Below are 22,692 nucleotides of genomic sequence, written 5' to 3' on the forward strand. Positions count from 1 at the left end.
TTTTTATCAAAAATAACCATTGCTCCACCCTTATCAGCTTGTTTGATGATAATATCTCTATTATTACACAATTGCTTAAAGGCTAAAAATTCTGCATAAGAAGTATTATACTTTTTCACTTTTAGTCTTCCCATAGAGACATCATTGTATAGTTGTCTTAATTCATCCTCACAAACAACATTAAAAGAATCCAAAATCGGATAGTTGTTAGGAGTGAAAGTTCTTTTCTTTTTAACTTATCTATCACCCCACTTTGTGAATCTTTAAATAACATTTTCAGACACACATTCCTAACAAATGTTTTTAAATCAGTCAGTGCTTCCACTATCGTATCTGAACCACTAGGAATAAATTGCAGTCCCTTGTTCAACAAACTTTCCATTTCAGCCGTTAAGGAGAGACTTGACAAATTCAAAACAGAACTGTGCAGCTTACCATCTATCTGTGACCCTGATTGTTGTTTGGGAGTGGACTGCCGTTCTTTCTTTTTCCTGTTGTGGGATTCATTCATTGTTGGGAACGCCCCCCTTATTGTGAGCGTCTGTTGACTTCTACCTTCTCCGGTAGTTTTGCCACTATCGGTTGAGGTAGCTTTAAAAAAATCTCTGCCTGCTTTATTTTCAATGCCAACATTGGTTCCCCAGAGACTTTACTTTTTTCTGCTTGCAAATTCATTGTAGACGCAGAGGTTATTGCCATATCAGTTTGAATAGTACAACCTTGTTGTCCAATCATATCATGCACAGAATCCTTCCTTCCTGAATGGATTGTTGTGACACTTGAACATGCCCATCCTGAGCGTGTGGAATCTTTTCAGATTCTGTAAAAGTATCTAGTTCATTCATTCTATTGGTTTTCTCTTTTATATGAAAGTTTTTATTAATGTTGTTCACCTAGGTCCTCGGACAAGAGAAGATGTAACCCATTTTAAAGTCATTAATGTCTCTTTGCAGTTTATGTTGTTTAGTAGCCTGTATCTTATTATCTAACATATTCATCCTATTTAACATTAACTGGTAAGGGACCGATACATATGCAAAATTTTCAGAACCAGTCAATTCATTCTCCATTCTTATTATTTCTTCGGAAAGTTCTTTTTCTATTGGTAAAAAATGCTCATTCATTAAAAGCACATAGTCCCTGCTCAATTTCAGATTCAATTGCTGCCATGAATTCAATAGTTCAGTGTACATATTAGCATAGGCGGGTATTTTCAAAATACGCAACCCTCTTGGAACGATGTTAAATTCCAAATAAGCAAGAAAACTCAAGCATTGCCACTGAAGCCTTTTAAAGGTTTGCATCTTCCTTTCAAGCTGAATTCATATATTATTAAGGTTGTCATCCATTTGAGGGACAGCTAACACATTCGTATCCCTTGCGCATATGACTTGAGACACCAGTGAATTACCTGAGAGTGTATGCAAGTGCTGTACTGATTTCTTTCCATTTTGATCCATTTTAGAACCCATGTGCTGCATGTTTTGCATCGGCTGTGTCATTTTCGGTTTTACTAGATCAAGAGGAGCGACCACTGTTAAACCAAGTAGTAGAGACAAAATCAAAACAGTTCAGCTGTGGTTTTGCTTCCACCAATCCTTACGAGCAAAATAACAAAAAAGGAAACAAATAAGTAGAAAAAATGCTCACTTTATTAGCAACAACAAAGCTTTTGAGAATCTCCCCTATTCAGTGTTCAGTTAATTAACTAAGACCATTATATTATATATAATTAAAACAATAGACCACATGACACAGACATTCAATGTGGAAACAAACATCATTAATGAAACAAGCTTAAAATTTTCTTAAAAACATATCATCATATAAAAATATATTTCTATGTTTCTATATATACTTATATTCATACATAAAATAAAATAAAAACTAGGATGAATCTTACATTACATTTCCCAAAGAAAAAGAGGAGTATTGAGCATATAATCTAAAAAACTATATTGCATGCTACGCCTCTATTCTTACCCTAGACAATGATATGGATATTACCATATTATTTTACCTATATATGTATATATATATATATATATATATATATATATATATATATATATATATATATATATATATTTCTGAAGTGAATTAACATATAGAAACAGTAAAACAACTATCATTTTAGCAGTAAATGAATCTGGCTACTTTTACTGCTTCTGTTTAAAATCTAACATAGGTTTAATTGTTACCTTATTGTTTAACCCAGGTATTCTATCTGCTTCAAGTCTTACTATCCTCTTGTATTCAGACATCTCCAATTTATTATTCTGATCACCCAGTCTCAAATTTCTATGTATAACTTCTAATACTTTGAATTTAAAATTATGTGAACACCCTTTATTAATTATATGTTGTGCTAATGCATTAGATAGAACATTCCTTCTCATAACTGATTTATGCTCAATGATGCAGTCTATCAGGCATCTTGAGCATTTTCCAACATAAAATCCTTGACATTGTGTACATGTATCTAAGTAAACAACCATCATAGTCCTGCATGTTGCTAAGCATTTAATTTCATATCTTAGCCTACTTACTGGATGTTCAAAAACATTTTTATCACAGATGTCGGAACAACAGCTACAGTTATGACAAGGGACCGTTCCCACATTATGGATTAACTAAATTCACCTCAAAGTCTTAAACATAGTTTCCTTTTTAAATAATTCATGTTTCTATATGCAAAATGAGGAATGTTATCCAATAATGTACACAATTTTGGCTGAGCCATTATAATCCGCCAGTTCTTTTTAATTATCATCTCTACAATTTCTTTCATACAATTATAAGTAGTAATGTATCTTAATACAGGAGATGAATTTTCATCATCTTCTTTAAAAGATGGATGATTACTAAAATATGGAGATGCCTGTGAGGTTCTATTCTTCAAAATGTCATCCTTTATTTCCATAACTTTCATCATATCATAACCCCTACTTCGAAATTCTTCACATAGGATTTCCATCTGTTCCTCAAATTTTCCATAATTTGTATTCAGCCTACTAATTCTCAATAATTGGCTTTTAACAATACTTCTAAATACATGCCAGCGTGCATGATTCTCGCATGCATATATTTATTCACGTGTACATTCTTTCTATGTGCACATGTTTCTAATATATTATTGGAACCTTTATAGATCTCAACATCTAAGAAGGACATTTTATCACAGGAAAAATTCATTGTAAATTTAAGAAACTCCATTGTGTTATTTAAATATTGAACAAAACACTTTAATTGCTGCTCCTCACCTTCCCATAATAGAAAACAATCATCAACAAAACGCTAATAAAAGAGAATATTCTTTGTAAATGGATTGTTATCACACATCATATAATATTTTTCCCACTGACTTAAAACAATATTGGTGTAGGTGTTAGCCATGAGCGTACCCATGGCTACGCCAGATATTTGTAAATATGGTTGTTTATTAAACAGAAAAACATTTTTCTCCAAAACAACTTCTATTATGCTGCATAAAGTTTCCACTTCATTTTTGAATTATGACATAGAAATTCACGAATTGCATTCATGCCATAATCATTAGGCATTACAGTGAATAAGGAACCTATATTTAAAGTCACCATCATGAATTCTCTGTGCTTGTTAATATCGTACCACATGTGAAGTTTTTTCAAAAAATCATTAGTGTCTTTAATATAACTAGGGCAAAAAGATAAGTATTTACTTAAACTCTCCTGAATGAAAATAGATAAGGGTTCATTTGATCACCCTCTTCCTGAGACTATAGGTCTCATTGGTGGGGTGGTCAAGGATTTATGTAACTTTGGTATTCCATATATGACCGGAATAAAAGGAGTTGAGACAGAAAAATAATTAAAATGTTCAAGTGTGATGTCACCCTGTGTTTGCATATCATAGACAAACATATTTATTTCACTAATAATCCTTCTCACATCTCCAAATGTAATTTCTTTAAATGTATGCATATCATTCAATAAGTGCCTCATTAATTCATTATATTTATTTTTATCAAAAATAACCGTTGCTCCACCCTTATCAGCTTGTTTGATGATAATATCTCTATTATTACACAATTGCTTACAGGCTAAAAATTCTGCATAAGAAGTATTATACTTTTTCACTTTTAGTCTTCCCATAGAGACATCATTGTATAGTTGTCTTAATTCATCCTCACAAACAACATTAAAAGCATCCAAAATCGGATAGTTGTTAGGAATGAAAGTTATTTTCATTTTGAACTTATCTATCACCCCACTTTGTGAATCTTTAACTAACATTTTCAGACACACATTCCTAACAAATGTTTTTAAATCAGTCAGTGCTTCCACTGTCGTATCTGAACCACTAGGAATAAATTGCAATCCCTTGTTCAACAAACTTTCCATTTCGGCCGTTAAGGAGAAACTTGACAAATTCAAAACAGAACTGTGTAGCTTACCATCTATCTGCGACCCTGTTTGTTGTTTGGGAGTGGACTGTCATTCTTTCTTTTTCCCATTGTGGGATTCATTCGTTGTTGGGAACGCCCCCTTGATTGCGAGCATTTCTTGACTTCTACCTTCTCCAGTAGTTTTGCCACTATCGGTTGAGGTAGCTTTAAAAAAATCTCTGCCTGCTTTATTTTCAATGCCGACGTTGGTTCCCCAGAGACTTTACTTTTTTCTGCTTGCAAATTCATTTTAGACGCAGAGGTCGTTGCCATATCAGTTTGAATAGTAAAACCTTGTTGTTCAATCATATCACGCACAGAATCTGCCATAGCATTCCTTCCTTCCTGATTGGATTGCGGTGACACTTGAACACGCCCATCCTGAGCATGTGGAATCTTTTCAGATTCTGTAAAAGTATCTGGTTCATTCATTCTATTGTTTTTCTCTTTTATATGAAAGTTTTTATTAATGTTGTTCACCTGGGTCCTCGGACAAGAGAAGATGTGACCCATTTTAAAGTCATTAATGTCTCTTTGCAGTTTATGTTGTTTAGTAGCCTGTATCTTATTATCTAACATATTCATCCTATTTAACATTAACTGGTAAGGGACCGATACATATGCAAAAATTTCAGAACCAGTCAATTCATTCTCCATTCTTATTATTTCTTCGGAAAGTTATTTTCCTATTGGTAAAAAATGCTCATTCATTAAAAGCATATAGCCCCTGCTCAATTTCAGATTCAATTGCTGCCATGAATTCAAGAGTTCAGGGTACGTATTAGCATAGGCGGGTATTTTCAAAATACGCAACCCTATTGGAATGATGTTAAATTCCAAATAAGCAAGAAAACTCAAGCGTTACCACTGAATCCTTTTAAAGGTTTGCACCTTCCTTTCAAGCTGAATTAATAAATTATTAAGGTTGTCATCCATTTGAGGGACAGCTAACACATTTGTATACCTTGCGCCCATGACTTGAGACACCAGTGAATTACCTGATAGTGTAAGCAAGTCCCGTACTGATTTCTTCCCATTTTGATCAATTTTAGCACCCATGTGCTACGTTTTTTGCATCAGCTGTGTCATTTTCGGTTTTACTAGATCAAGAGGAGCGACCACTGTTAAACCAAGTAGTAGAGCCAAAATCAAAACAGTTCAGCTGTGGTTTTGCTTCTACCAATCCTTACGAGCAAAATAACAAAAAAGGAAACAAATAAGTAGAAAAAATGCTCACTTTATTAGCAACAACAAAGCTTTTGAGAATCTCCCCTATTCAATGTTCAGTTAATTAACTAAGACCATTATATTATATATAATTAAAACAACAGACCACATGACACAGCCATTCAATGTGGAAACAAACATCATTAATGAAACAAGCTTAAAATTTTCTTAAAAACATATCATCATATAAAAATATATTTCTATGTTTCTATATATACTTATATTCATACATAAAATAAAATAAAAACTAGGATGAATCTTACATTACATTTCCCAAAGAAAAAGAGGAGTATTGAGCATATAATCTAAAAAACTATATTGCATGCTACGCCTCTATTCTTACCCTAGACAATGATATGGATATTTTTACCCATACATATATATATATATATATATATATATATATATATATATATATATATATATATATTTCTGAAGTGAATTAACATATAGAAACAGTAAAAAAAAATGTCATTTTAGCAGTAAATGAATCTGCCTACTTTTACTGCTTCTGTTTAAAATCTAACATAGGTTTAATTGTTACCTTATTGTTTAACCCAGGTATTCTATCTGCTTCAAGTCTTACTATCCTCTTGTATTCAGACATCTCCAATGTATTATTCTGATCACCCAGTCTCAAATTTCTATGTATAACTTCTAATACTTTGAATTTAAAATGATGTGAACACTCTTTATTGATTATATGTTGTGCTAATGCATTAGATAGAACATTCCTTCTCATAACTGATTTATGCTCAGTGATGCGGTCTTTCAGGCATCTTGAGCATTTTCCAACATAAAATCCTTGACATTGTGTACATGTATCTAAGTAAACAACCATCATAGTCCTGCATGTAGCTAAGCATTTAATTTCATATCTTAGCCTACTTACTGGATGTTCAAAAACATTTTTATCACAGATGTCGGAACAACAGCTACAGTTAAGACAAGGGACCGTTCCCACATTATGGATTAACTAAATTCACCTCAAAGTCTAAAACAGTTTCCTTTTTAAATAATTCATGTTTCTATATGCAAAACGAGGAATGTTACCCAATAATGTACACAATTCTGGCTGAGCCATTATAATCCGCCAGTTCTTTTTAATTATTATCTCTACAAATTTTGTCATACAATTATAATTAGTAACTTATATTAATACAGGAGACGAATTTTCATCATCTTCTTTAAAAGATGGATGATTACTAAAATATGGAGATGCCTGTGAGGGTCTATTCATCAAAATGTCATCCTTTCTTTCCATAACTTTCATCATATCATAACCCCTACTTCGAAATTCTTCACATAGGATTTCCATCTGTTCCTCAAAATTTCCATAACTTGTATTCAGCCTACTAATTCTCAATAATTGGCTTTTAACAATACTTCTAAATACATGCCAGCGTGCATGATTCTCGCATGCATATATTTATTCACGTGTACATTCTTTCTATGTGCACATGTTTCTAATATATTATTAGAACCTTTATAGATCTCAACATCTAAGAAGGACATTTTATCACAGGAAAAATTCATTGTAAATTTAAGAAACTCCATTGTGTTATTTAAATATTGAACAAAACACTTTAATTGCTGCTCCTCACCTTCCCATAATAGAAAACAATCATCAACAAAACGCTGATAAAAGAGAATATTCTTTTAAATGGATTGTTATCACACATCATATGATATTTTTGCCACTGACTTAAAACAATATTGGTGTAGGTGTTAGCCATGGGCCTACCCATGGCTACGCCAGATATTTGTAAATATGGTTGCTTATTAAACAGAAAAACATTTTTCTCCAAAACAACTTCTATTATGCTGCATAAAGTTTCCACATCTTTCCACTTCATTTTTGCATTATGACATAGAAATTCACAAATTGCATTCACGCCATAATAATTAGGCATAACAGTGAATAAGGAACCTATATCTAAAGTCACCATCATGAATTCTCTGTGCTTGTTAATATCATACCACATGTGAAGTTTTTTTAAAAAATCATTAGTGTCTTTAATATAACTAGGGCAAAAAGATAAGTATTTACTTAAACTCTCCTGAATGGAAATAGATAAGGGTTCATTTGACCACCCTCTTCCCGAGACTATAGGTCTCATTGGTGGGGTGGTCAAGGATTTATGTAACTTTGGAATTCTATATATGACCGGAATAAAAGGAGTTGAGACAGAAAAATAATTAAAAAGTTCAAGTGTGATGTCACCCTGTGTTTGCATATCATAGACAAACATATTTATTTCACTAATAATCCTTCTCACATCTCCAAATGTAATTTCTTTAAATGTATGCGTATCATTCAATAAATGCCTCATTAATTCATTATATTTATTTTTATCAAAAATAACCGTTGCTCCACCCTTATCAGCTTGTTTGATGATAATATCTCTATTATTACACAATTGCTTACAGGCTAAAAATTCTGCATAAGAAGTATTATACTTTTTCACTTTTAGTCTTCCCATAGAGACATCATTGTATAGTTGTCTTAATTCATCCTCACAAACCACATTAAAAGCATCCAAAATCGGATAGTTGTTAGGAATGAAAGTTATTTTCTTTTTGAACTTGTCTATCACCCCACTTTGTGAATCTTTAACTAACATTTTCAGACACACATTCCTAACAAATGTTTTTAAATCAGTCAGTGCTTCCACTATCGTATCTGAACCACTAGGAATAAATTGCAATCCCTTGTTCAACAAACTTTCCATTTCAGCCGTTAAGGAGAGACTTGACAAATTCAAAACAGAACTGTGTAGCTTACCATCTATCTGCGACCCTGTTTGTTGTTTGGGAGTGGACTGTCGTTCTTTCTTTTACTCGTTGTGGGATTCATTCATTGTTGGGAACGCCCCCTTGATTGCGAGCATTTCTTGACTTCTACCTTCTCCAGTAGTTTTGCCACTATCGGTTGAGGTAGCTTTAAAAAAATCTCTGCATGCTTTATTTTCAATGCCGACGTTGGTTCCCCAGAGACTTTACTTTTTTCTGCTTGCAAATTCATTTTAGACGCAGAGGTCGTTGCCATATCAGTTTGAATAGTACAACGTTGTTGTCCAATCATATCATGCACAGAATCTGCCATAGCATTCCTTCCTTCCTGATTGGATTGCGGTGACACTTGAACACGCCCATCCTGAGCATGTGGAATCTTTTCAGATTCTGTAAAAGTATCTGGTTCATTCATTCTATTGTTTTTCTCTTTTATATGAAAGTTTTTATTAATGTTGTTCACCTGGGTCCTCGGACAAGAGAAGATGTGTCCCATTTTAAAGTCATTAATGTCTCTTTGCAGTTTATGTTGTTTAGTAGCCTCTATCTTATTATCTAACATATTCATCCTATTTAACATTAACTGGTAAGGGACCGATACATATGCAAAATTTTCAGAACCAGTCAATTCATTCTCCATTCTTATTATTTCTTCTGAAAGTTCTTTTCCTATTGGTAAAAAATGCTCGTTCATTAAAAGCATATAGTCCCTGCTCAATTTCAGATTCAATTGCTTTCATGAATTCAAGAGTTCAGGGTACATATTAGCATTTGCGGGTATTTTCAAAATACGCAACCCTCTTGGAATGATGTTAAATTCCAAATAAGGAAGAAAACTCAAGCGTTGCCACTGAAGCCTTTTAAAGGTTTGCACCTTCCTTTCAAGCTGAATTAATAAATTATTAAGGTTGTCATCCATTTGAGGGACAGCTAACACATTTGTATACCTTGCGCCCATGACTTGAGACACCAGTGAATTACCTGATAGTGTAAGCAAGTCCCGTACTCATTTCTTTCCATTTTGATCAATTTTAGCACCCATGTGCTACGTGTTTTGCATCAGCTGTGTCATTTTCAGTTTTAATAGATCAAGAGGAGCGACCACTGTTAAACCAAGTAGTAGAGACAAAATCAAAACAGTTCAGCTGTGGTTTTGCTTCTACCAATCCTTACGAGCAAAATAACAAAAAAGGAAACTAATAACTAGAAAAAATGCTCACTTTATAAGCAACAACAAAGCTTTTGAGAATCTCCCTTATTCAGTGTTCAGTTAATTAATTAAGACCATTATATTATAAATAATTAAAACAATAGACCACATGACACAGCCATTCAATGTGGAAACAAACATCATTAATGAAACAAGCTTAAAATTTTCTTAAAAACATATCATCATATAAAAATATATTTCTATGTTTCTATATATACTTATATTCATACATAAAATAAAATAGAAACTAGGATGAATCTTACATTACATTTCCCAAAGAAAAAGAGGAGTATTGAGCATATAATCTAAAAAACTATATTGCATGCTACACCTCTATTCTTACTCTAGACAATGATATGGATATTATCATATTATTTTACATATATATATATATATATATATATATATATATATATATATATATTTATCTATTTCTGATTTTTGAACTGAACACTGAAGAAGGGAGGTTCCCGAAAGCTTTTTTGTTGTAATAATGTGAGCATTTTTTCTACTTATTCGTTTCCTTTTTTTGTTATTTTGCTCGCAAGGATTGGTAGAAGCAAAACCACAGCTGAACTGTTTTGATTTTGTCTCTACTACTTAGTTTAGCAGTGGTCGCTCCTCTTGATCTACTAAAACAGAAAATGACACAGCCAATACAAAACACGCAGCACATGGGTGCTAAAATGGATCAAAATGGAAAGAAATCAGTATGGGACTTGCTTACACTATCAGTAATCCACTGGTGTCTCAAGTCATGGGCGCAAGGGATATGAATGTGTTTGCTGTCCCTCAAATGGATGACAACCTTAATAATTTATTAATTCAGCTTGAAAGGAAGGTGCAAACCTTTAAAAGGCTTCAGTGCCAACGCTTGAGTTTTCTTGCTTATTTGGAATTTAACATCGTTCCAAGAGGGTTGCGTATTTTGAAAATGCCCGCCTATGCTAATACGTACCCTGAACTCTTGAAGTCATGGCAGCAATTGAATCTGAAATTAAGCATGGACTATATGCTTTTAATGAACAAGCATTTTTTACCAATAGAAAAAGAACTTTCAGAAGAAATAATAAGAATGGAGAATGAATTGACTGGTTCTGAAAATTTTGCATATGTATCGGTCCCTTACCAATTAATGTTAAATAGGATGAATATGTTAGATAATAAGATACAGGCTACTAAACAACATAAACTGCAAAGAGACATTAATGACTTTAAAATGGGTTACATCTTCTATTGTCCGTGGACCCAGGTGAACAACATTAATAAAAACTTTCATATAAAAGAGAAAACCAATAGAATGAATGAACTAGATACTTTTACAGAATCTGAAAAGATTCCACACGCTCAGGATGGGTGTGTTCAAGTGTCACAACAATCCAATCAGGAAGAAAGGAATGCTGTGGCAGATTCTGCGCATGATATGATTGGACAACAAGGTTGTACTATTCAAACTGATATGGCAATGATTTCTGCGTCTACAACGAATTTGAAAGCAGAAAAAAGTAAAGTCTCTGGGGAACCAACGTCGGCATTGAAAATAAAGCAGGCAGAGATTTTTTTAAAGCTACCTCAACCGATAGTGGCAAAATTACCAGAGAAGGTAGAAGTCAACAAACGCTCACAATCAAGGGAGTGTTCCCAACAACGAATGAATCCCACAATGGGAAAAAGAAAGAACGACAGTCCACTCCCAAACAGCAAACAGGGTTGCAGATAGATGGTAAACTACACAGTTCTGTTTTGAATTTGACAAGTCTCTCCTTAATGGCTAAAATGGAAAGTTTGTTGAACAAGGGACTGCAATTTATTCCTAGTGGTTCAGATACAGTAGTGGAAGCACTGACTGATTTAAAAACATTTGTTAGGAATGTGTGTCTGAAAATGTTAGTTAAAGATTCACAAAGTGGGGTGATAGATAAGTTAAAAAGAAAAGAACTTTCACTCCTAACAACTATCCGATTTTGGATGCTTTTAATGTTGTTTGTGAGGATGAATTAAGACAACTATACAATGATGTCTCTATGGGAAGACTAAAAGTGAAGAAATATAATACTTCTTATGCAGAATTTTTAGCCTGTAAGCAATTGTGTAATAATAGAGATATTATCATCAAACAAGCTGATATGGGTGGAGCAACAGTTATTTTTGATAAAAATAAATATAATGAATTAATGAGGCATTTTTTGAATGATATGCATATGTTTAAAGAAATTACATTTCGAGATGTGAGAAGGATTATTATTAAAATAAATATGTTTGTCTATGATATGTAAACACAGGGTGACATCACACTTGAACTTTTTAATTATTTTTCTGTCTCAACTCCTGTTATTCCAGTCATATATGGAATACCGAAGTTGCATAAATCCTTGACCACCCCACCAATGAGACCAATAGTCTCAGGAAGAGGGTGGTCAACTGAACCCTTATCTATTTTCATTCAGGAGAGTTTAAGTAAATACTTATCTTTTTGCCCTAGTTATATTAAAGACACTAATGATTTTTTGAAAAAACTTCACATGTGGTATGATATTAACAAGCATAGAGAATTCATGATGTTGACTTTAGATATAGGTTCCTTATTCACTGTAATACCTAATGATTATGGCATGAATGCAATTCGTGAATTTCTATGTCATAATGCAAAAATGAAGGGGAAAGATGTGAAAACTTTATGCAGCATAATAGAAGTTGTTTTGGAGAAAAATGTTTTTCTGTTTAATAAACAACCGTATTTACAAATATCTGGCATAGCCATGGGTACACCCATGGCTAACACCTACGCCAATATTGTTTTAAGTCAGTGGGAAAAATATCATGTGATGTGTGATAACAAACTATTTAGAAAGAATATTCTCTTTTATCAGCATTTTGTTGATGATTGTTTTCTATTATGGGAAGGTGAGGAGCAGCAATTAAACTGTTTTGTTCAATATTTAAATAACACAACGGATTTTCTTAAATTTACCATGAATTGTTCCTGTGATAAAATGTCCTTCTTAGATGTTGAGATCTATAAAGGTTCTAATAATATATTAGAAACATGCACATAGAAAGAATGTACACATGAATAAATATACGCATGCGAGAACCACACATGCTGGCATGTATTTAGAGGTATTGTTAAAAGCCAACTATTGAGAATTAGTAGGCTGAATACAAATTATGGAAAGTGTGAGGAACAGATGGAAATCCTATGTGAAGAATTTCGAAGTAGGGGTTATGATATGATGAAAGTTATGGAAATAAAGGATGACATTTTGAAGAATAGAACCTCACAGACATCTCCATATTTTAGTAATCATCCATCTTTTAAAGAAAATGATGAAAATTAATCTCCTGTATTAAGATACGTTACTACTTATAATTGTATGACAAAATTTTTAGAGATGATAATTAAAAAGAACTGGTGGATTATAATGGCTCAGCCAGAATTGTGTACATTATTGGTAACATTCCTCGTTTTGCATATAGAAACATGAATTATTTAAAAAGGAAACTGCGTTTTAAAGATTTTGAGGTGAATTTAGTTAATCAAGTAACACATAATGTGGGAACGGCCCCTTATCATAACTGTAGCTGTTGTTCAGACATCTGTGATAAAAAACTTATTGAACATCCAGTAAGTAGGCTAAGATATGAAATTAAATGCTTAGCAACATGCAGAACTGTGATGGTTGTTTACTTAGCTACATGTACAGAATGTTAAGGATTTTATGTTGGAAAATGCTCAAGATACCTGAAAGACCCCATCACTGAGCATAAATCAGATATGAGAAGGAATGTTTCATCTAATGCCTTAGCACAACATATAATCAATAAGGGGTGTTCACATCATTTTAAATTCAAAGTATTAGAAGTTATACATAGAAATTTGAGACTGCGTGATCAGAATAATAAATTGGAGATGTCTGAATGCAAGTGGATAGTAAGACTTGAAGCAGATAGAATACCTGGGTTAAACAATAAGGTAACAATTAAACCTATGTTAGATTTTAAACAGAAGCAGTAAAAGTAGCCAGATTCATTTACTGCTAAAATGATAGTTTTTTACTGTTTTTTTTTATTTGGGAAATGTAATGTAAGTTTCATCCCAGTTTCTATTTTATTTTATGTATGAATATAAGTATATATAGAAACATAGAAATATATTTTTATATGATTATATGTTTTTAAGAACATTTTAAGTTTGTTTCATTAATGATGTTTGTTTCCACATTGGATGGCTGTGTCATGCGGTCTATTGTTTTAATTATATATAATATAATGGTCTTAATTAATTAACTGAACACTGAAGAAGGGAGATTCCTGAAAGCTTTGTTGTCACTAATAAAGTGAGCATTTTTTCTACTTATTCATTTCCTTTTTTATTATTTTGCTCGTAAGGATTGGTAGAAGCAAAACCACAGCTGAACTGTTTTGTTTGTATTATGTGGCAGATCTTGGCACCCGACAGGCAGCTGACAGTAACTTTCTCCTTTTTTAGCCTGGTGAGTGGGACATCAGTGTGCCTGACTATAGAGTCACCTATGACTAGTGTGTTGGGTACATTGTTTTGCTGTATGGGCTGTCGTTGAGTGGCACACTGATTTTGTGGGTTATGTATCATTTGTGTAGAGTTGGGGGGGTGGTAGCTGTCTGTGTTTCAGCTTGGGAGGTCTCTGTTGCTTGGGAAGATTTTTATTGAGAGCCTCTGTGAATGTGGGTATGTGCTTTGTGTTTCTATGTGTGGGTTTTGGTAGTGTGGATTTTGAAGGACTATGTGTTGAGTGTGGTGTGGTGCAGTTGTTAACCTTCTCCTCTTGTCTGTCTAGTCCAGTCTTGGCAGGAGAGAGTTTGGCATCCAGTTTGGCTATATAAGTAAATCTCTCACAGGTTGTAGTGTTGGGTGGTAGGAGGAGTGGGTTGTCAGTGTACATGAGGCAATTGCTACATTGCCCCAAGATGCCCAAATTCATCAGGTGGAAAGGAGAAAACACCGGGAGCTGACCCTTAAGTACTAAGAACTGTTTTCCTCTTGACAAGTGAGAAAAGTCGAGTGCTGCAGTAATTTGCAGTTTATTTAGTGTTTACAACAAGTTCTGAGCAAGTGCTGAGCACAAGGGAACAGTTTTGAGTGCTGAAACTAAAAAACTGGCTAGTGTTAGTTAAAACTAATTAGATTTAGCACCAATCCCAAAAAGAGATGCAGTCCACAGCCTGGCTGGTGATCCACAGTCTTGCCCCAGATGATGCAAGGTTCTGCAGGCTTGTAGCCTTTTTCTGGTATTTCCTCAAATAGCAACCAGGCCAATCAGGTATGTTAAGTACAGACACTCAATCTCCAACCAGAAAGAGTCAGAAATCAATGTACTCTGCTCCTACTCTCACCAGGATAAGAATATAAGCACAGATTCTAAGCTGTCACCTGTAAAGGAGTTATTAAGCTTTATGGTGATCAACAGTCTCCAGGAAATAATGTAACTGCACTCCTTCTCTCACCATGAGAAAACAGAAGCACTAATACCAAGATAACTACTGAGAGGCAGAATTTGGGCAATACAATAACTGGTGATCTTGCAATAGATGCTTAAATGAAAGATGAAAAAAATGGTTTATCCTAAAAATTCCAGTGTGCACTAGAAGAGTTAGATGTAAAAGTAGATAACATAAGTTTTACCAGTCTAAAAGTTAAGTTTTAGTGGAGAGTCATTATTTTTAAAACAGCAAGATAGACTGAAAGGGGGGATGTCACTTTTGTATTCTGGTATTATGGAATACAGTATGATTGCCAATAGATTTAAATAGGTAATGGGGAGTGATTTCACAAAATTATAATTTTGTGCTAATTCACACCAGCCAATAAAGGCAGAGAGGAAATGAGGTATATGGTCAAATTTACATAAGGGACAGGCAACTAACAGACAGTGGTGTTTAAGAACACAACAGTAACCAGGTGTGAAGGTGGGAAACATTTCTGTCTGACTCACAAGAGACTGGATGTGGTCTCTTTTCAAGTATAACAATGCAGCTAAAAGCAAAATACAAGTAAAACACAGTGTAAACAACACAAATCACAGTATACAAAATAGAAAAAAAGCAATAAAGTAATACAAAACACAACAAATAAAAAGCAAACTAACCTTTCCCTCACAGCAAACTATAGCAGAATATGGGTGAGCCTTTAAAGTAAAGCTCTGAAATGTTTTATTTTACCCCTTAAATAGAAGGTTTAGTTACTAGCTCTACCCACCCAGTTCACAGATGATTAACCTTAGCTGACCTGATGTAAGTTATGTGTGACTCCTTAATTGACATCTTCTAATTTCTGCCTGACTCACAAGAGACAGGCTGTGGTCCCTTTTTAAGATTTAGTATGCAGTTAAGAGCAGAATACAAGTTAAACACAGTGTAAAGAAAACAAATCAAAGTATACAAAATAGAAAAAGGCAATAACATAATAAAAAACATATCAAATAAAAAGCAAATTAACCTGTCCTTCACAGCAAACTGTAGCAGAATATGGGTGAGCCTTTCCAGTAAACCTCTGAAACGTTTTAATTTTATGCCTTAAATAGGTTTAGTTCCTAGCTCCACCCCCTCAGTTTACAGATGATTAACCTTAGCTGACCTGTTGAAGCATATGTGTGACTCCTTAATTGACCTCTTTTAATTTAAGTCTGACTCACAGAAGAGAGGCTGTGGTCTCTTTTCAAGTTATAGTACACAGTTAAAAGCAGAATACAAGTGAAACACAGTGTAAAGAAAACAAATCACAGTATACAGAATAGAAACAGGCAATAAAGTAATACAAAACACAACAAATAAAAAGCAAACTAACCTTTCCCTCATAGCAAACTGTAGTAGAATCTGGGTGAGCCTTTCCAGTAAAGCTCTGAAATGTTTTATTTTACCCGTTAAATAGAAGGTTAGTTCATAGCTCCACCCCCAAGTTCAGAGATTATTAACTTTAGCTGACCTGATGTAACTTATGTGTGACTCCTTAATTGACCTCTTCTAATTTCTGTCTGACTCACAAGAGACAGGCAATTGTCTTTATTCAAGTGTGAGTATGCAGTTAAAAGCAGAATACAAGTTAAACACAGGGTAAAGAAAACAAATCACAGTATACAAAATAGAAAAAAACAATAAAGTAATACAAAATATACAATGAAAAAGCAAACTAACATTTCCCTCACAGCAAACTCTAGCAGAATATTTGGGAGCCTTTCCAGTAAAGCTCTGAAATGTTTTAATTTTATGCCTTAAATAGAAGGTTTAGTTCCTAGCTCCACACCCTTAGTTCACAGATGATTAACCTTAGATGACCTTTTGAAACTTATGTGTGACTCCTTAACTGACTTCTTCTAATTTCTGTCTGACTCACAAGAGACAGGCTGTGATCTCTTTTCAAGTTTTAGTATGCAGTTAAAAGCAGAATACAAGTGAAACACAGTGTGAAGAAAACAAATCACAGTATATGAAATAGAAAAAGGCAATAAAATTATACAAACACAAATAAAAAGCAAACAAACCTTTCCCTCACAGCAAACTGTAGCAGATTATGGGTGAGCCTTTAAGCTCTGAAATGTTTTAATTTATCCCTAAAAGAGAAGGTTTAGATCCTAGCTCCATCCCCACAGTTCACAGACAATTAACCTTAGCTGAGCTGAGGTCACTAAAGGGTGACTCCTTAACTGATCTCTTCTAATTTCTGTCTGACTCACAAGAGACTGACTGTCATCCCTTTTCAAGTTTTGGTATGCAGTTAAAAGTAGAATACAAGTAAAACACAGAGTAAAGAAAACAAATAACAGTACATAATAGAAAAAGGCAATAAAGTGATACAAAACACAACAAATAAAAAGCAAAGTAACCTTTCCCTCATAGCAAACTGCAGCACAATCTGGGTGAGCCTTTCAAGTAAAGATCTGAAATGTTTTATTTTAAGCCTTAAATAGAAGTTTTAGTTCCTAGCTCCACCACCTCAGTTTACAGATGATTAACCTTAGCTGACGTGCTGTAAATTATATGTGACTCATTAATTGACCTCTTCTAATTTCTGCCTGACTCACAAGAGGCAGGCTATGGTCTCCTTTCAAGTTTTAGTATGCAGTTAAAAGCAGAATACAAGTTAAACACAGGGTAAAGAAAACAAATCACATTAAACAAAAATAGAAAAAGGCAATAAAGTAATACAACACAAAACAAATAAAAAGCAAAGTAAACTTTCTCTCACAGCAAACTGTAGCAGAATCTGGGTGAACCTTTCCAGTAAAGCTCTGAAATGTTTTATTTTACGCCTTATATAGAAGGTTTAGTTCCTAACTCCACCCACCCATTTCACAGATGATTAACCTTAGCTGACCTGTTGTAACTTATAATTGACTCCTTAATTGACCTCTTCTAATTTCCATCTGACTTACAAGAGACAGGGTGTGGTCTCTTTTCAAGTTTTAGTATGCAGTTACAAGCAAAATACAAGTAAAACACAATGTAAAGAAAACAAATCATACTATACAAAATAGAAAAAGGCAATAAAGTAATACAAAACACAACAAACAAAAAGCAAACTAACCTTTCCCTAACAGCAAACTGTAGCAGAATATGGGTGAGCCTTTCCAGTAAAGCTCTGAATTGTTTTAATTTTAAGCCTTAATTAGAAGGTTTACTTCCTAGCTCCAACCCCTCAGTTCATAGATGATTAACCTTAGCTGACCTGTTGTAACTTATGGGAGACTCCTTAACTGACCTTTTCTAATTTCTGTCTGACTCACAAGAGACAGTATGTGGTCTCCTTTCAAGTTTTAGTATGCAGTTAAAAGCAAAATACAAGTGAAACGCAGTTTAACGAAAACAAATCACAGTATATAAAATAGAAACAGGCAATAAAGTAATACAAAACACAACAAATAAAAATCAAACTATCATTTCTCTCACAGCAAACTGTAGAACAATATGGATGAGCCTTTAAGCTCTGAAATGTTTTATTTTACCCCTATAAGCGAAGGTTTACTTTCTAGCACCACCCCCTCAGTTCACAGATGATTAACCTTAGCTGTGCTGATGTAACTTATGCGTGACCCCTTAACTGACCTCTTTTAATTTCTGTCTGACTCACAAGAGACAGGCTGTGGTCTCTTTTCAAGTTTTAATATGCAGTTATAAGCAGAATACAAGTAACACACAGTGTAAAGAAAACAGATCACAGTATTGAAATAGAAAAATGCAATAAAGTAATACAAAACCCACCAAATAAAAACCAAACTCATCTTTACCTCACAGCAAATTGTAGCAAAACCTGGGAGAGCCTTTCCAGTAAAGCTCTGAAATGTTTTATTTTACCAGTTAAATAGAAGGTTTAGTTCCTAGCTCCACCACCTCAGTTCACAGAATATTAACTGTAGCTGACCTTATGTAAGTTATGTGTGACTCCTTACCTGACCTCTTCTAATTTCTGTCTGACTCACAAGAGACAGGATCTGGTCTTTGTTCAAGTTTTAGTATTCAATTAAAAGCAGAATACAAGTAAAACACAGTGTAAAGAAAACAAATCACAGTATACAAAATAGAAAAAGGTAATGAAGTAATACAAAACACAACAAATAAAAAGCAAACTAACCTTTCCCTTATAGCAAACTGTATCAGAATATGGGTGAACCTTTCCAGTAAAGCTCTGAAATTTTTTAATTTTACATCTTAAATAGATGGTTTACTTCCTATCTCAACCCCCTCAATTCACACATGATTAACCTTAGCTGACCTGTTGAAACTTATGTGTGACTCCTTAATTGACCTCTTCTAATTTCTGTCTGACTCACAAGAGACAGGTTGTGGTCTCTTTTCAAGTTTTAGTATGCAGTTTTAAAGCAGAATACAAGTGAAACACAGTGTAAAGAAATTTAGTCACAGTGTACAAAATAGAAACAGGCAATAAATTAGTACAAAACACAACAAATAAAAATCAAATTAAGCTTTTCCTCACAGCAAACTGTAGCAGAATATGGGTGAGCCTTTAAGCTCTGAAATGTTTTATTTTACCCCTAAAAGCGAAGGTTTAGTTCCTACCTCCATCCCCTCAGTTTACAAATGATTAACCTTAGCTGAGCTGATGTAACTTATGCTGTACTCCTTAAATTACCTCTTCTAATTTCTGTCTGACTCACAAGAGACAGGCTGTGGTCTCTTTACAAGTTTTAGTATGCAGTTACAAGCAGAAAACAAGTAACACACAGTGTAAAGAAAACAAATCACAGTACACAAAATAGAAAAAGGCAATAAAGTAATGCAAAACGCAACAAATAAAAAGCAAACTTACCTTTCCCTCACAGCAAATTGTAGCAGAATGTGGGTGAGCCTTTCCAGTAAAGCTCTGAAATGTTTTATTTTACCACTTAAATAGAAGGTTTAGTTCGTAACTAACCCCCTCAGTTCACAGATGATTAATCATAGCTGATCTGTTGCATCTTGTGTGTGACTCCTAAACTGACTACTTCTAACTTCTGTCTGACTCACAAGAGACAGGCTGTGGTTTCTTTTCAAGTTTAAGTATGAAGTTAAAAGCAGAATATAAGTAAAACACAGAGTAAAGAAAACAAATCACAGTATACAAAATAGAAAAAGGCAATAAAGTAATAGAAAACACAATAAATAAGAAGCAAACTAACCTTTCCCTCACAGCAAACTCTAGTAGAATATTCGGGAGCCTTTCCAGTAAAGCTCTGAAATGTTTTAATTTTATGCTTTAAATAGAAGGTTTAGTTCCTAGCTCCACCCCCTTAGTTCACAGATGATTGACTTTAGATGACCTGTTGAAACATTTGTGTGATTCCTTAACTGACATCTTCTAATTTCTGTCTGACTCACAAGAGACAGGCTGTGGTCTCTTTTCAAGTTTTAGTATGCAGTTAAAAGCAGAATACAAGTGAAACACAGTGTGAAGAAAACAAATCACAGTATATGAAATAGAAAAAGGCAATAAAATTATACAAACACAAATAAAAAGCAAACAAACCTTTCCCTCACTGCAAACTGTAGCAGAATATGGGTGAGCCTTTAAGCTCTGAAATGTTTTATTTTACCTATAAAAGAGAAGGTTGAGTTCCAAGCTCCATACCCCCAGTTCACAGATGATTAACCTTAGCTGAGCTGAGGTCACTAAAGGGTGACTCCTTAACTGATCTCTTCTAATTTCTGTCTGACTCACAAGAGACTGACTGTCATCCCTTTTCAAGTTTTGTTATGCAGTTAAAAGTAGAATACAAGTAAAACACAGAGTAAAGAAAACAACTAACAGTACATAATAGAAAAAGGCAATAAAGTGATACAAAACACAACAAATAAAAAGCAAAGTAACCTTTCCCTCATTGCAAACTGCAGCACAATCTGGGTGAGCCTTTCTAGTAAAGATCTGAAATGTTTTATTTTAAGCCTTAAATAGAAGTTTTAGTTCCTAGCTCCACCACCTCAGTTTACAGATGATTAACCTTAGCTGACGTGCTGTAAATTATATGTGACTCATTAATTGACCTCTTCTAATTTCTGCCTGACTCACAAGAGGCAGGCTATGGTCTCCTTTCAAGTTTTAGTATGCAGTTAAAAGCAGAATACAAGTTAAACACAGGGTAAAGAAAACAAATCACATTAAACAAAAATAGAAAAAGGCAATAAAGTAATACAACACAAAACAAATAAAAAGCAAAGTAAACTTCCTCTCACAGCAAACTGTAGCAGAATCTGGGTGAACCTTTCCAGTAAAGCTCTGAAATGTTTTATTTTACACCTTATATAGAAGGTTTAGTTCCTAACTCCACCCACCCATTTCACAGATGATTAACCTTAGCTGACCTGTTGTAACTTATAATTGACTCCTTAATTGACCTCTTCTAATTTCCATCTGACTTACAAGAGACAGGGTGTGGTCTCTTTTCAAGTTTTAGTATGCAGTTACAAGCAAAATACAAGTAAAACACAATGTAAAGAAAACAAATCACACTATACAAAATAGAAAAAGGCAATAAAGTAATACAAAACACAACAAATAAAAAGCAAACTAACCTTTCCCTAACAGCAAACTGTAGCAGAGTATGGGTGAGCCTTTCCAGTAAAGCTCTGAATTGTTTTAATTTTAAGCCTTAATTAGAAGGTTTACTTCCTAGCTCTAACCCCTCAGTTCATAGATGATTAACCTTAGCTGACCTGTTGTAACTTATGGGAGACTCCTTAACTGACCTTTTCTAATTTCTGTCTGACTCACAAGAGACAGTATGTGGTCTCCTTTCAAGTTTTAGCATGCAGTTAAAAGCAAAATACAAGTGAAACGCAGTTTAACGAAAACAAATCACAGTATATAAAATAGAAACAGGCAATAAAGTAATACAAAACACAACAAATAAAAATCAAACTATCATTTCCCTCACAGCAAACTGTAGAACAATATGGATGAGCCTTTAAGCTCTGAAATGTTTTATTTTACCCCTATAATCGAAGGTTTACTTCCTAGCACCACCCCCTCAGTTCACAGATGATTAACCTTAGCTGAGCTGATGTAACTTATGCGTGACCCCTTAACTGACCTCTTTTAATTTCTGTCTGACTCACAAGAGACAGGCTGTGGTCTCTTTTCAAGTTTTAGTATGCAGTTATAAGCAGAATGCAAGTAACACACAGTGTAAAGAAAACAGATCACAGTATTGAAATAGAAAAATGCAATAAAGTAATACAAAACCCACCAAATAAAAACCAAACTAATCTTTACCTCACAGCAAAACCTGGGAGAGCCTTTCAAGTAAAGTTCTGAAATGTTTTATTTTACCCGTTAAATAGAAGGTTTAGTTCCTAGCTCCACCACCTCAGTTCACAGAATATTAACTGTAGCTGATCTTATGTAAGTTATGTGTGACTCCTTACCTGACCTCTTCTAATTTCTGTCTGACTCACAAGAGACAGGATCTGGTCTTTGTTCAAGTTTTAGTATTCAATTAAAAGCAGAATACAAGTAAAACACAGTGTAAAGAAAACAAATCACAGTATACAAAATAGAAAAGGTAATGAA

Source organism: Protopterus annectens, chromosome 10.part0 (genome assembly GCF_019279795.1).
Source record: "Protopterus annectens isolate FY-2018-M chromosome 10.part0, PAN1.0, whole genome shotgun sequence".
Taxonomy (NCBI): Eukaryota; Metazoa; Chordata; order Ceratodontiformes; family Protopteridae; genus Protopterus; species Protopterus annectens.